Below are 12,743 nucleotides of genomic sequence, written 5' to 3'. Positions count from 1 at the left end.
ACTTACCTTCTTCTCCGGTCTCCATCACTGGCTGGTTCTGGAGCCTGCTGCAGTCCCAGCAGTGGCCACCGCTCCCAATGGCGTTGCTGGGACTGAAGTGATGCCAGCCCTCTGATTGGCCAGCAATTCTCAGAGGCTGGACATTCTGCCTCAGAGGGGGGGAAGCCACAACCTGAGGCAATTAATTTCCTGAGCCAATTGCCTTCCAGAGCGGGTGGAGGCGGGAACGCCCCCTGTTTTCCAGCTGGTGGGCGATCCACCACCTCCTCATTAAATCCCAGCTTTGATGTCAAAGCTCTGGTTGTTACACAAAATCAAATAGAAGCTCATAGGTTGTGGCTGCTGCCAATCACAGCTCAATGATATCTCCCTTTTGCAGCATTAGTATATGGGGAGGGGATGCTCTTCTATTAGCTAAAATCAAACCTATTCTGAAAGAAGCAGATAATTTACCCATTCTTCACTGGCCCAAAAATATAAGAAAAGAATTGGTATACAGTTTATACAGTTTTGCAATATCACCCAAGGTCAAAATAACCCCCAATGTCCCTTTCAATAATATTTGAAAAACCAACTTGGATTGAAAGTTAGCCTTTCACTGAATTAGAACATTCGAGAGTGCTTTACAGACAATGAAGGATTTTGAAGTGTAGTCACATGTTATGTAGACAAATGATTGGGCTGCATTTAGCTGCACCGGTGGGCCAAAAAGATGAGGGGATCTCCACCTCGGCCATTCAGAGCCTCTTGCACGATTCAATGGTGCTCTGGCAATTAAGTCCCTTTAACGACAATGATCCCGCCTCCAAGAGCTGCCGGCCAATCAGAGGGCTGGCAACCCAGTAGTATATCGCCTCCAGGAGCGGTGGCCCCTGCCACTACTGCATCTGCCCTGGGAGCAGGCCCAGTGCTGGAGACCTGAAGAGAAGGTCAGTGAGGCAGGGTTGCCAGAGCCAGTCCAGTAGGCCCTGGCGCAGGGGTGGGGAAGAGGGCGGGTGATGCGTGTGGAGGGAGTCAGAACGTCGGGTATTTGGCCGTAGGGGTCTTCTGTGGGCCACAGATTGCCCATGGAGGAGGCCCCCTAGCCAAGCCCGCAGGGAGATCTCCTTGTTGCACAGGGTGACCTTCCCACATGGGGGAGGGTTCCCCAATGCTGGCTAAAAGACCTCTGGGCAGGAAGGCTGACTGTGGCCTTTCCCACTCCCGACTTAAATGTAGAGTGACAGGAAGATGACAATGGAAGGCTTTCTAGGCAACCCATCCGCACCGCCTCCCACCAACACCCTCACCCTCCCCCCCCCCGCCCCACTCCCAATTCTCTAATGCTTCCCTCGAGGCTCTGCTGTGGGCTCTGAGGGACATATAGAAAGAAGGGGGCCAGCCTCTCAAACTAAGCAGGCGTGGGTGGAAGTGTACAAGGAAGTGAGCAACAGGACTGTGGTTCCTCAAACCCGGATACAATGTTGCACAGACCTCAGGATGGCAGAATAGATGAGTGGCATCTCACTTTTAGGTGCCAGCCCCGACACTCTGACTTGGCCAGCGCATCTTTCATCTCCCACAGTACTCCTCTGACCAATACACCTTGCAGCTCCACTCCTTTGTCTCTCTCAAGGTCCCTCACATTTTCATCTGAACAGCCAACACTGACACTCACCTTCAACTTTGTGCCATTTCACACCCATCCCACACAGGCACCCTCTACAAATGTTGTCATTCCCTCCACTCTAAAACAATCCATCTCTTACACTCATAACCCCCTGCATCTTCTTGCAGGAGAAGATAGCGCACAATTCCAGGGAGAGGCACAGAACCGGGGGTGACCCTCCAGTGATATTCACCTTGACCATTGCGGAGAAGGAAGCCTTGGAGATTGGCAGGTTGGCGGAGTGCATGGCCACTGACGATGGAGAGATGGGGGTCTCCCATGTACCTGGTGACCAAATTAGAAATTACACTGCCACGTGGCATATAACAATTATTTATTTATAGATACAGCACTGAAACAGGCCCTTCAGCCCACCGAGTCTGTGCCGACCATCAATCACCCATTTATACTAATCCTACATTCCCTACCACATCCCCACCATTCTCCTACCACCTACCTACACTAGGGGCAATTTACATTGGCCAATTTACCTATCAACCTGCAAGTCTTTGGCTGTGGGAGGAAACCGGAGCACCCGGAGGAAACCCACGCGTTCACAGGGAGAACTTGCAAACTCCGCACAGGCAGTACCCAGAACTAAACCCGTGTCGCTGGAGCTGTGAGGGTGCGATGCTAACCACTGCGCCACTGTACCGCCAATTAATAGCGATATGCTGTCACCATTAAATGAGATGTGAACATCTGCACGACGGCAACATTTTACCCTTTCCCATGTCAGTTCTGATTCATGTCTTTCATCTCCCACAAGTACCATCAAGTGTAACACAGGACCTGGAATAGGAGGAGGCCAAGGAGTTCTCAGAGGAGGTTGTGCACTCTGAGGAAGCACCATCACATGATTCATGCACACCCTTCACCAGGGCAGATGTACACACCTCAAGGGAGATAGGTTGTCGCATGGTGAAGCGCATCACTAGTGAGCAGGAGCAGGTGCTGGAGTCAGGACAGAGTCCCCATTGGAGGGTGCAGGACACTGCAAGCTCTGCTCAGCTGGACGCAGATGCTGAGCGTTGGGGGTCATCCACAAAGATGACTTTTCTGAAGCAGCAACAGAAAATGTGTGACATTCTGTCAGCATTTCCAGAGGCAGTGTGCAAGGTTGGAGAGAGATTGGAGGAGTCCATCTCAGACCTGCATGCTATGGTGTCTCAGTTGTTTGTTGGGTCTAATATACATCTCCATAGAAAGAGTGGCCAGCTGCATGGAGCATCAGACACGGCAGCCAACCGAGTGCATGCTGGCCCTGACCAATGGCCTGCACACTTAGGGCAGAATTTAATGTGGCTGTTTAAAGTGGGAATGGTGGCATGGGGGACAGAGAAGTGCGTATAACCATCTGCTCGGAAATCCAGCATTGTGACGTCTGTTCCAGATTTTGTCAGTGGTGGGAAAGCACCAAGGCAATCTATTTTAAATTGATGAGCAGTTGATTGTAATGCATTTGCATCTAATTAACCCCGATTTAATGGTTGACTTTTGATTTAGTGGACAGCGGTTGGCACTCACATGCCTTTGGGTTCATGACTGTTAAAAGTTAGCAGCACCAGGGTGATAAGCTTCAGTGCCACAAAGGGGAGGCAGCTATCAACAGTGCAACATTGGTGAAGATGGGGTTTAGGAGGTGTTGCTGTGTCCTTTGCAAGGGGGTTTGGGGTCTCGGGCGCCCTGCAAGGGGGGGGGGGCAGTCAGGGTCTCAGACTGGGGGGGGGGGGGGGGGTCGGGGTCTCGGGTGCTCTGCATGTGGGGTTGGGGTCAGAGGGTCTCGGTAATTGTGTAAGGTGGGGGGCTTGTGTTTGGGTGGCTGTATTGGGTGACCAAACTGCTCTGTGAGATGTTTGGCCACCCATACTGCTGGATGAGAGTGTCAGGCATCAGCAAATGTGGGCATTGAGCGCCATCAGGGAGTCTGGTTGCAGAATATCAAAAGCTCAGTTGCCAAGGCAGGGTCACCTTTGCATTTACAGCAAAGTGTAGGCCCACTGGTCACCTGGCATGGGTGTCATACACCCTGTTTTAGTGGACCCCCATGGCATGATGCAGTGTCTCTGACAGAGGGAGGGCCAGGAGGCAGCTTAGCCTGCCCATGAAGCCCCACGACGAGAGCAGCAGCAGCTGACCAAGAAGGGCCCACCAGTGCCAGAGAGTCTACAGGACCTGAATCAGCTACCTCCAAATGTCTGAGCGGTGTTGTCAGTGAAGACTATGGCTCTCCAGGGAGGACGTCACTGACATATGCAGCACATGCTGCAAGATGTGTTGCGACCTATGGGATTTTGGGGGTCACCCTATTCCACTGGCCCTGAAGGTCACTGTGGCACTAAACCTTTACACATCTGGATCTTTCCAGCAATCCACCAGGTGACCTATGCCCTGTTCAAGAGGGCTGGTGATGATATGCGTTACCAGACTGACCCTAACAGTCAGGCTGAGAGGACTATCAGATTCACTAGATTTCCTAGGGTGCAAGGTGTGATAGGTTGCATGTATGTGGCCATCAAGGCTCCCACAGACCAGCCAGCCACCTGCATCAACAGGAAGGGCTTCCATTCAATCAACGTTCAACTGGTCCACTGAAAGTCTTTCCTGCAGGTTTGTGCCTGCTTCCTGGGAAGCAACCACAATGCTTACATACTTCGCCAATCGCAGGTGCCACAGCTTTTCAGGCCCCCAGTCACCTTCAAGGATGGATTCTCAGGACAAGAGCTACCCATTGAAGATTTGGCAAGTCACGCCTGTGAGGAACCCTCGCAATGCAACAGAGAGGTACAACAATTGCCACAGCTCCACCCAAGTGACCACTGAGCTGCTGAAGATGAGATTCCGCTGCCTCAATTGATCCAGTAGAACCCTGCAGTATACCCCAGCGAGGGTCTCACATATTGTGGTGGTCTGCTGTGCTCTGCACAATCTAGCACCACAGAGGGGGGAAGCCTTACATGATGATGAAATGACTGAGCGACACTCATCTACCGATGTGGAGGATGCAGAGGAGGGAGAGGAGCAAGCAGCACTAGACGGTAAAGCCCTTGCACCGGAAGCCAGGCAGATTGAGTGACCTGCTAAGGAGGCAAGAGACAATATCAAACTTAGCCGTTTCCAGCCTCCCTGATGTCCAAGGACAGAGAAGCCAACAAGGACTCACCCCAACGCATGTTGTCTGTCGCTTCCTTCCCTGGCTTGCACCCAGCTGCAATGTGCACCGGTGGCATTGGGAGATCAAATGTTAATGAGGGTTGTGGTCACATTGGCATTTCACTAAGAAGGAAGGGGAAAGTCAGCAGCTCACAATTAAGGCATAATGGAAAATGGCTTTCAGACAATGATCGTTAATGATTTGAACAAAAGAACTTTATCTAAATCATTAGATGTAAGATGTCAGATTCCCGTGATTCCCCAAGTCGGCTGGATGGTTTTCTTAATACGTTTCCAAGTGGTCCTACACAGTGAGATCCCTGCGACAGCATCTGGGCTGGAGGCAGGCTGTTGATCAGGCTGCCCTTTGGCATGTAATAACTTCGGCAGCCATCCTCTGGCTGCCTGGGAGGGTCCTGGATAGGTGCAGGACACTCCTCAGGCGTCACGGCTGCCGGAGCTGGGTTCACTGGTGGAGGGGCTGAGGAGCCGCTGTTCTTACTCCGAGCGCCCTGAGGGGAGCCCCCAAATATGGAGGTCAGCCTCTCCTCCTCCCTTTCAAGGCTCACTTGAACTTCCCTGCTTACCAGAGAAAGACGATGGCCTGTAGCAGACTCCAGGCACCTTGTCCTTCTCTTGCCTTGCCACTCTGTGTCATGCTCATGGCCAAGGTGGTGGTGTGTAAGTCTGCATGCATCTGTAGGGACTGGCTCTCTATGAGGGTCGCCCACCTCTTGATGGAGGAAGCCATGCACTCACATGTCTGAGACATGGTAGACTAATAGCATAGATGGACTCCTCCATCATCTGCTCATGCCTGTGCATTGCCTCTGGCATCTCCACCAGATGTTGCCTTACCTCTCTCTGCAACTCCAGTATGCCCTGTGCTGTTGACACCAGAGGTTCATCATCAGCCTGGGACTCAGCATGGGCCTGGTCACCCACAGTCCTCTGACTTTCAGAGGCCTCACTGTCTCAGACTCAGACAGCTTCTCGGATGCGTGTGTAGTGCTCTCACCAGTTTGTGACCCTGATTCTAAAGCCAAGGGGTTACCCCCGAGGTGAAAGTATCTGCGCGGAAGGTGCTGGAGAGTCATGGGACAGTGCATCCTTTGAGCGGTCCTCCTCCTCAGAGGTGGATGGCTGTCCCCCCTGTGGCTGCAGTCTCCTGTGAACGTCGACCTGCATGAGAGAACACAAACATTTGTAGGTTAATCAGTGCCGATCTCAGCATGCCAACAGTGGCGGCACAGTGGCGCAGTGGTTAGCACCGCAGCCTCACAGCTCCAGCGAACCGGGTTCAATTCTGGGTACTGCCTGTGTGGAGTTTGCAAGTTCTCCCTGTGTCTGCGTGGGTTTCCTCCGGGTGCTCCGGTTTCCTCCCACATCCCAAAGATTTGCAGGTTGATAGGTTAATTGGCCATTATAAATTGCCCCTAGTATAGGTAGGTTATAGGGACAGGTGGGGATGTGGTAGGAATATGGAATTAGTGTAGGATTAGTATAAAATGGGTGGTTGATGGTCGGCACAGACTCGGTGGGCCGAAGGGCCTGTTTCAGTGCTGTATCTCTAAACATACAGGATGTGGGTCTCCAGGAGTAATGTGTATGGCAATAGAAGCCAATCCTCACTCTCTTGCACAGAGATTCCAGTCTCTCCATCTGATATGCCCAGCTGCCTTGGGTCCCTGTCAATTCTAGTGCCTCCTCCTCAGCTGGGGTGAGAGGCAGCAGATCTGGAATGTCTGTGCCTGTTCAGGCTGTCTCCTACCTGTTGCGGGCCCTCTTCTCCTGCAAGAGGAAAGTTGGAGATAGTCATATTTAGCAGGGAGATCAACATGACAGTTCTACTCATGTCAGCCCTGTGTCCCCTACTGGAATATCATATAACTCATGCTGCCACACAGTCTCAGGGGAGGTAATGGGGCTGAGCTGTGAAGGAAGGTGACCTGTGGCCGAGATGCAGCCATGCATCTGTCAGGATGAGGTGATGCCTTACACTCTCTGCGTTCACTGTGGTAGTGCCACCCTCACCATACCCTGTTTGATCCTGAGTAGCCACTTGCACTCAGTAATAGAGAGATATGCAGCACTCACCTTGGCAGAAGGTCATTAACCCTCTTTCGGCACTGCATGTAGTTCCGGAGAATGATCCCACAGCTGCTGACTCCCTGACTGATCTCCATCCAGGCTTGCTTGGTCAGGCGGGAGGACGTCTTCTTGTCATCTCTGGGGAAAAGAACCTCTCGCCTTTCCCTTGCAGCCTAGAAGAGAATCTGCAGGGAGGCATCACTGAAGCGTGGGGCCACCCTGTGTTTTGTCTCGACCTTCCTGTAGTATTCTCCTTGGGTGGGGGGTGTGTGGGGGGGGGGGGGGGGTTTCCAGGAGTCAGTCAGTCCAGCACCGTTTACAGCATTGCACTGAAAGGGGTCAGTGACCATTAGGCAGGTTGGCAGGCCTTTAAATTCGGTGCCAGCAACTGCTTCGGAGTCATCTGACGCCATAATCGGCGACTTGCCTCCCACCCCCACCACATAATTGGGGGGACCTGCACCTCCAGTATGCAAAATGGCCACTTGCTGCATGATCGCGGTGGGACAGCTGCCCACATGACAGACAGGAACGGTGCCCATTTCCTCAGCTTGCAGTGTGCCACTTTAAATAGGACGGAGGAAAGCCTCACCATGTGCAGCAAAGTGCTCTTCAGCTTTTGGCTGGCCAGGAAGTACGATTGGGCCCTGAGAGGCAAGATGGAGAAAGAGAAGTAGGGACTCTTCTCAAGGTGTTCCCAATTCTCACCCCTTGTCCCTCACCCCTCAGTCAGACTTCCACATGCTGCCTCCTGCACAATGGCTGAGTCTGCCCCTGAACAAATGCTGTTGGGGAAGTCTCATGGGCTTCACGGCACAGAGGATGACAGCCACAAGCATCTGAGCAGTCAGAGCAGGCAACAAGCAGCCTGCCTCTAGCTCTACTGAAGCTACAGGGGTAGCACCACATCGAGGTAATTGGAAAAGGAAAGGAAAGATTTTTTAATTGCGCTGGAGGATTCACTTGGGTGGTCATAAAAATGTCAATGTGTTAATGTACTGCAAAATGTAAATGAATTATGCAATTTATTTCAAATTTCTATTGTCCATTCATCTCCATTGTTGCCTCCCACCTTCCAAATTGTCATTAGCCTTGAGGAAAATGGTACGACCAGGGTGGAAGATGAGCAGAGGGTATGAATGAGATGGAGGGATTTCTGACACTGGGAATGATTTGTGTTCATGGGGGGAGTGGGATGAGGGGAATGGGGGGCAGTGGGTTCAGTAATGTTCTGCCATAAGGCTTCACTCACTCAGGCTGCATATGGCCGTCTGGGGCTTCTCTGGCAGCCAGGTGAGCCGCTGCAGGACACCCTGGACAGATCAGGCACCTCCTCATCCTGCTTCTCCTCCTCCCCCTCTGAGGATGCAGCCCAGTCCTCACCTTCCTCCACTTGCAGCACCAGTCCACTCTATACAGCAATGTTGTGCAAAGCACAGCAGATCACTATCATTCTGGTACTTACTGAAGGGTGCCCCCACATCTGTCCAGGCACCTGAATCACACCTTTAGCAATCCAATGGCTTGCTGTATGAGCACCCTCGTACTCATAGGGCTCCAGTTGTATCTTCGCTCTGTGGCCATCAAGGTCACCACAGCCCCTCACAGGTGTCATCAGCTGTCCTTAGAGAGCAGCCTTTGTCTCCAAGGAGCCACTCACTGACTCTATGTGGAGGTTCAAAGACATGTGGGAAATGTGACAGGGTGAAGGCATTATGGCAGCTCCCAGGATATCTTGCACAGACATGCATGATAACCTTCTAGCAGTCACATACCAGCTGAATATGGATGGAATGGAATCCCTTCTGATTGGCCAAGGCTACTGGTTGATCTGAGGTGGCCATTATTGCTTCATGTGTGCAGTCAATGACTCCCTGAGCCAGTGAGAATTCAGCCACTGCAGCAAATGCGAGAGCCCTCAGTGTCAAAGTAGACATAAGTGGCAGCATTGGCAAACATGGGATCGGTCTCCTGGAAAATGCACTTGTGGGCAGCTAATTGTGAAATCCTGAGATGTCACCAGCAGATCCATGAAGAAATTCAGTGCTGTGATGACCTTGATGGCCACTGACAATGCATGGCCACCTGACGCTCTCTGAAGGAGGTTGTGATCCAGGAGGCTGCAGATGTCGGCAATGACCTGCCACAAAAGCCTGAGGCTCCTGAGGCACAGTTGTTCTGTCATGTCGAGGATTCTGATCCTCCGCCTCTATATCCTGTGCTGCGGGTATCACCTCCTTCGAGCTGGAATTTTGTGTCCTTTCCCTCTGTCCTGTGGAGTGGCATGTGGCTGCGGAGAAGGAAGCTGCTGTTGGTGTTCTTGCTCCTGCTACTGTTGGTGTGGCTGTTTGTATTACTGTTCCTCTTGTTCCTCATCGGAGGCCCCTGCTATAGCTGCATAAGTTGCCCCCAAGCTGCAGTGAAGGCTGAGAGCAGCAAAGTGCAGATCTAAGTGGACAAAATCCAAAGTAGGAGAAAAGACTGACAAAAAGTTAGAAAACACTTGTAAAGCAGTGAAATCAGGTTCTCAGAATATGAGCTGTGAGCACAAGGCTTTCAAAGCTGTCAGTTTCACTGAAGAATGGCTCCCCGCTGTGTTGACCCTGGTGAGTTCCACACAGCTCAGGAAACCTGTGTGCTGGCTGTTAAAGCCAGAATTCTAGGTTATAGGCACAATTAATTGGACATTTATATATTTAAATTATAGATCCAGCATTTCCATAGGGGTTTCCCACAAGCTTCGGAACGTGCCCCGGTAAAAGCGGAATTGAGTGGAATCATGTTGGGTTTTCGACACACTGACATTTTTCAGGGATTCAGTCTCCTGTTGGCACCCGAACTGGAAAACTTTATCGATTTTGCTTCCAATTTCCACCCTTCTCTCACCTTTACATGGTCCATCTCTGACACTTCCCTTCCCTTCCTCGACTTCTCTGTCTCCATCTCTGGGGATAGGTTGTCTACTAATATCCATTATAAGCCCACTGACTCCCACAGCTACCTCGACTACACTTCTTCACACCCTACCTCCTGTAAGGTCTCCATTCCATTCTCCCAGTTTCTCCGTCTCCGACGCATCTGCTCTGATGATGCTACCTTCCATGACGGTGCTTCTGATATGACCTCCTTTTTCCTCAACCGAGGATTCCCCCCCACTGTTGTTGACAGGGCCCTCAACCGTGTCCGGCCCATGTCCCATACCTCTCCCCTCAACCCTTCCCCTCCCTCCCAGAACCGTGACAGGGTTCCCCTTGTCCTCACTTTCCACCCCATCAGCCTCCATATCCAAAGGATCATCCTCCGCCATTTCCGCCACCTCCAGCGTGATGCCACTACCAAATGCATCTTCTCCTCCCTTCCCCTGTCAGCATTCCGAAGGGATCGCTCCCTCTGCGACACCCTGGTCCACTCCTCCATTACCCCCACCACCTCGTCCCCGTCCCATGGCACCTTCCCCTGCAATCGCAGGAGGTGTAATACCTGCCCATTTACCTCCTCTCTCCTCACTATCCCAGGCCCCAAACACTCCTTTCAGGTGAAGCAGTGATTTACTTGTACTTCTTTCAATGTAGTATACTGTATTCGCTGCTCACAATGTGGTCTCATCTACATTGGGGAGACCAAGCGCAGACTGGGTGAAGCAGATTCAGATTCATCCCATGAGTGGGGTCTGTGTGGTATCTGACACAACTATATCTAGCCCAGAATAACTCTAGCGTTTCTACAGAAAACATAAGCAACAATTTCCAGGAGATAGTTTCCAAGACCTTCTTCTTAGCAGCAGATTAGTGGTAGTTATAGATAACGGAACCCTGCAATAAACATGTACACCTTCTGCCCCCTGGTGGTGGATTTTAATAATTGTGCATCAATCACCTTCACCTCATTTTTGAAATCACAGAATTTTACTCAGACTTATTGTGGTTAGTTTTAACTGTTTCCACTGTGAAATAAATGGGCATGAAATGTAAATATAATTTATGTGTGCAGATGCTTATTTGTTTCTTAATGTTCCCATTTTAAGAAGACATTGTAGGACTTCATTTTCTGTAAATACCATCCAGCTGGGGTGAAATATTTCTGGACATTGCCGGACACTGTCTGCCCCAGGCACCTCAATCTCAGAACTACTTCTACCCAAGGATCTTATTTTAAAAAAGCTGTTTTATTAAAAACAATTCACACAAGTATATTCGCTCTGAAACAAATAATAGTTTTTCTCTCGAGCCAGTCCTTTCTCACATTGTTGAACTTTGTACTATTTCCCCTATTGTTTTAGTACTCAGTATAATAGGATGAGTTTATTTTATCACACATATAGTCAGCTTCCTTCCCTGCCTTTAAAACGTAAACATACAGCAGGTCTGTCCAGCAGCTGAGAGATAAAAAGGACACTGACCCTGTGACAGAATGGACACAATTTCAGTTGCTGACCAAGTTGGTATTTTTGCCATTTTCTGTTTGTATTTCATGATCTGCAGTTTTCCCCCTTTTATTTATTCCCCTGCATTTTGTGTGGAACTTGTCAACCAAACACCAAGCTGTTATCTTCCCATGCTCAGTAGCTGCAGTTTCAAGGATAGGCACCAACATGTTGCACACAGACATTTGACAAAATTATTGACTCAGCCATGGACATGGGGGCAATTATTCTGTATTTTGTGTACAGCCAATCTAATGCCATCAAAACACAGTCTAATTTAAAACACATTTCTCCCTATAAATAAAGTAGCTAAGCATACAAACATCAATGGACAGCAGCACAACTGTATTAGCTAGCTAGCAAGCAAAATATTATGCAATGCTAATGTGAATTACTTTTGTTGACAGAATGGAGCTAGCTGTACCATGTCACAGAGTTGTAGATGGACCTGATTGCATGACCTCTGTGGATTCACATTGTGTCAGGTGTGCAAATTCATCCAATAAACCATGAAACCCAAGGAGAGGATTGTTATTGTGGTTATTGAGGTGAGGCAGTAGAAGAATCAGCAATAGGAAGTTGGACCATTTCTCACACTGCTGTTGTCATGACAATTTAACCTGTGATGGTCAATGTTTGTGAAACTTTGCCACCTGCTTGTAATATGTGTCTGAAGACAGGGCAGCCAACAAAAAGGCAGCCAACAAAAGGGCAAAATCAGGAGAATTTTATGAGATGGAGCTGATAGTACTTCAGAAGAGTCATGAAAACAGAAAAGCAGACTGGGACAGAAAGGGACAGAGAGATTAACGGTAGGTAGCCAAGACAAGATTACTCAACTTGACAGTTGTCCTGGATTCTAAAATACAGAAACAACAGAATTTCTCATGGACAAAATGTCATTTGCTCACCAAAGCTAGTTACAAAATTAAATAAACACAATTACAAATAGAGAACGCCCTTCAGTTCCTCCAATAAAGTGATTCTCTTAAATTCACTATGTCATTGTCTCAGTCTATCACTGTCTCTTCCAATTCAGCTCTGACAAGATAATTATTAACAAAAGGCTTTTCTGAAAAAAGTTGAGCAGTTGTCGCTGCATGTATTATTCAATTGCAAAATGTTTAGTCACTATCTGTAAGATTGTACTCCAGACAAACCAATTTATGTCCAAGCCAAATCTCTTACCTGTTAGCAAAGATGCACTTATAACATGATGTAATTATATGATACAGACAACTTTCAAATGACATTGGCCCCTCAGATTATCTTCCCTCAAACTGGATAGTAAATGATGCACATTATAGTTACTGATCTTTGACATACTTGTAAAACTTGTCCTTTAACCCAATTCACAGCAAAAAATTCAGTTAATGACTGTTTCTAACATGGTAATTGAAACATAATAAATCTTTACTATGTCTTCCC

Source organism: Heterodontus francisci, chromosome 1 (genome assembly GCF_036365525.1).
Source record: "Heterodontus francisci isolate sHetFra1 chromosome 1, sHetFra1.hap1, whole genome shotgun sequence".
Taxonomy (NCBI): Eukaryota; Metazoa; Chordata; class Chondrichthyes; order Heterodontiformes; family Heterodontidae; genus Heterodontus; species Heterodontus francisci.
The sequence above is the reverse complement of the archived record's forward strand: the minus strand, read 5'-3'. Positions refer to the sequence as shown.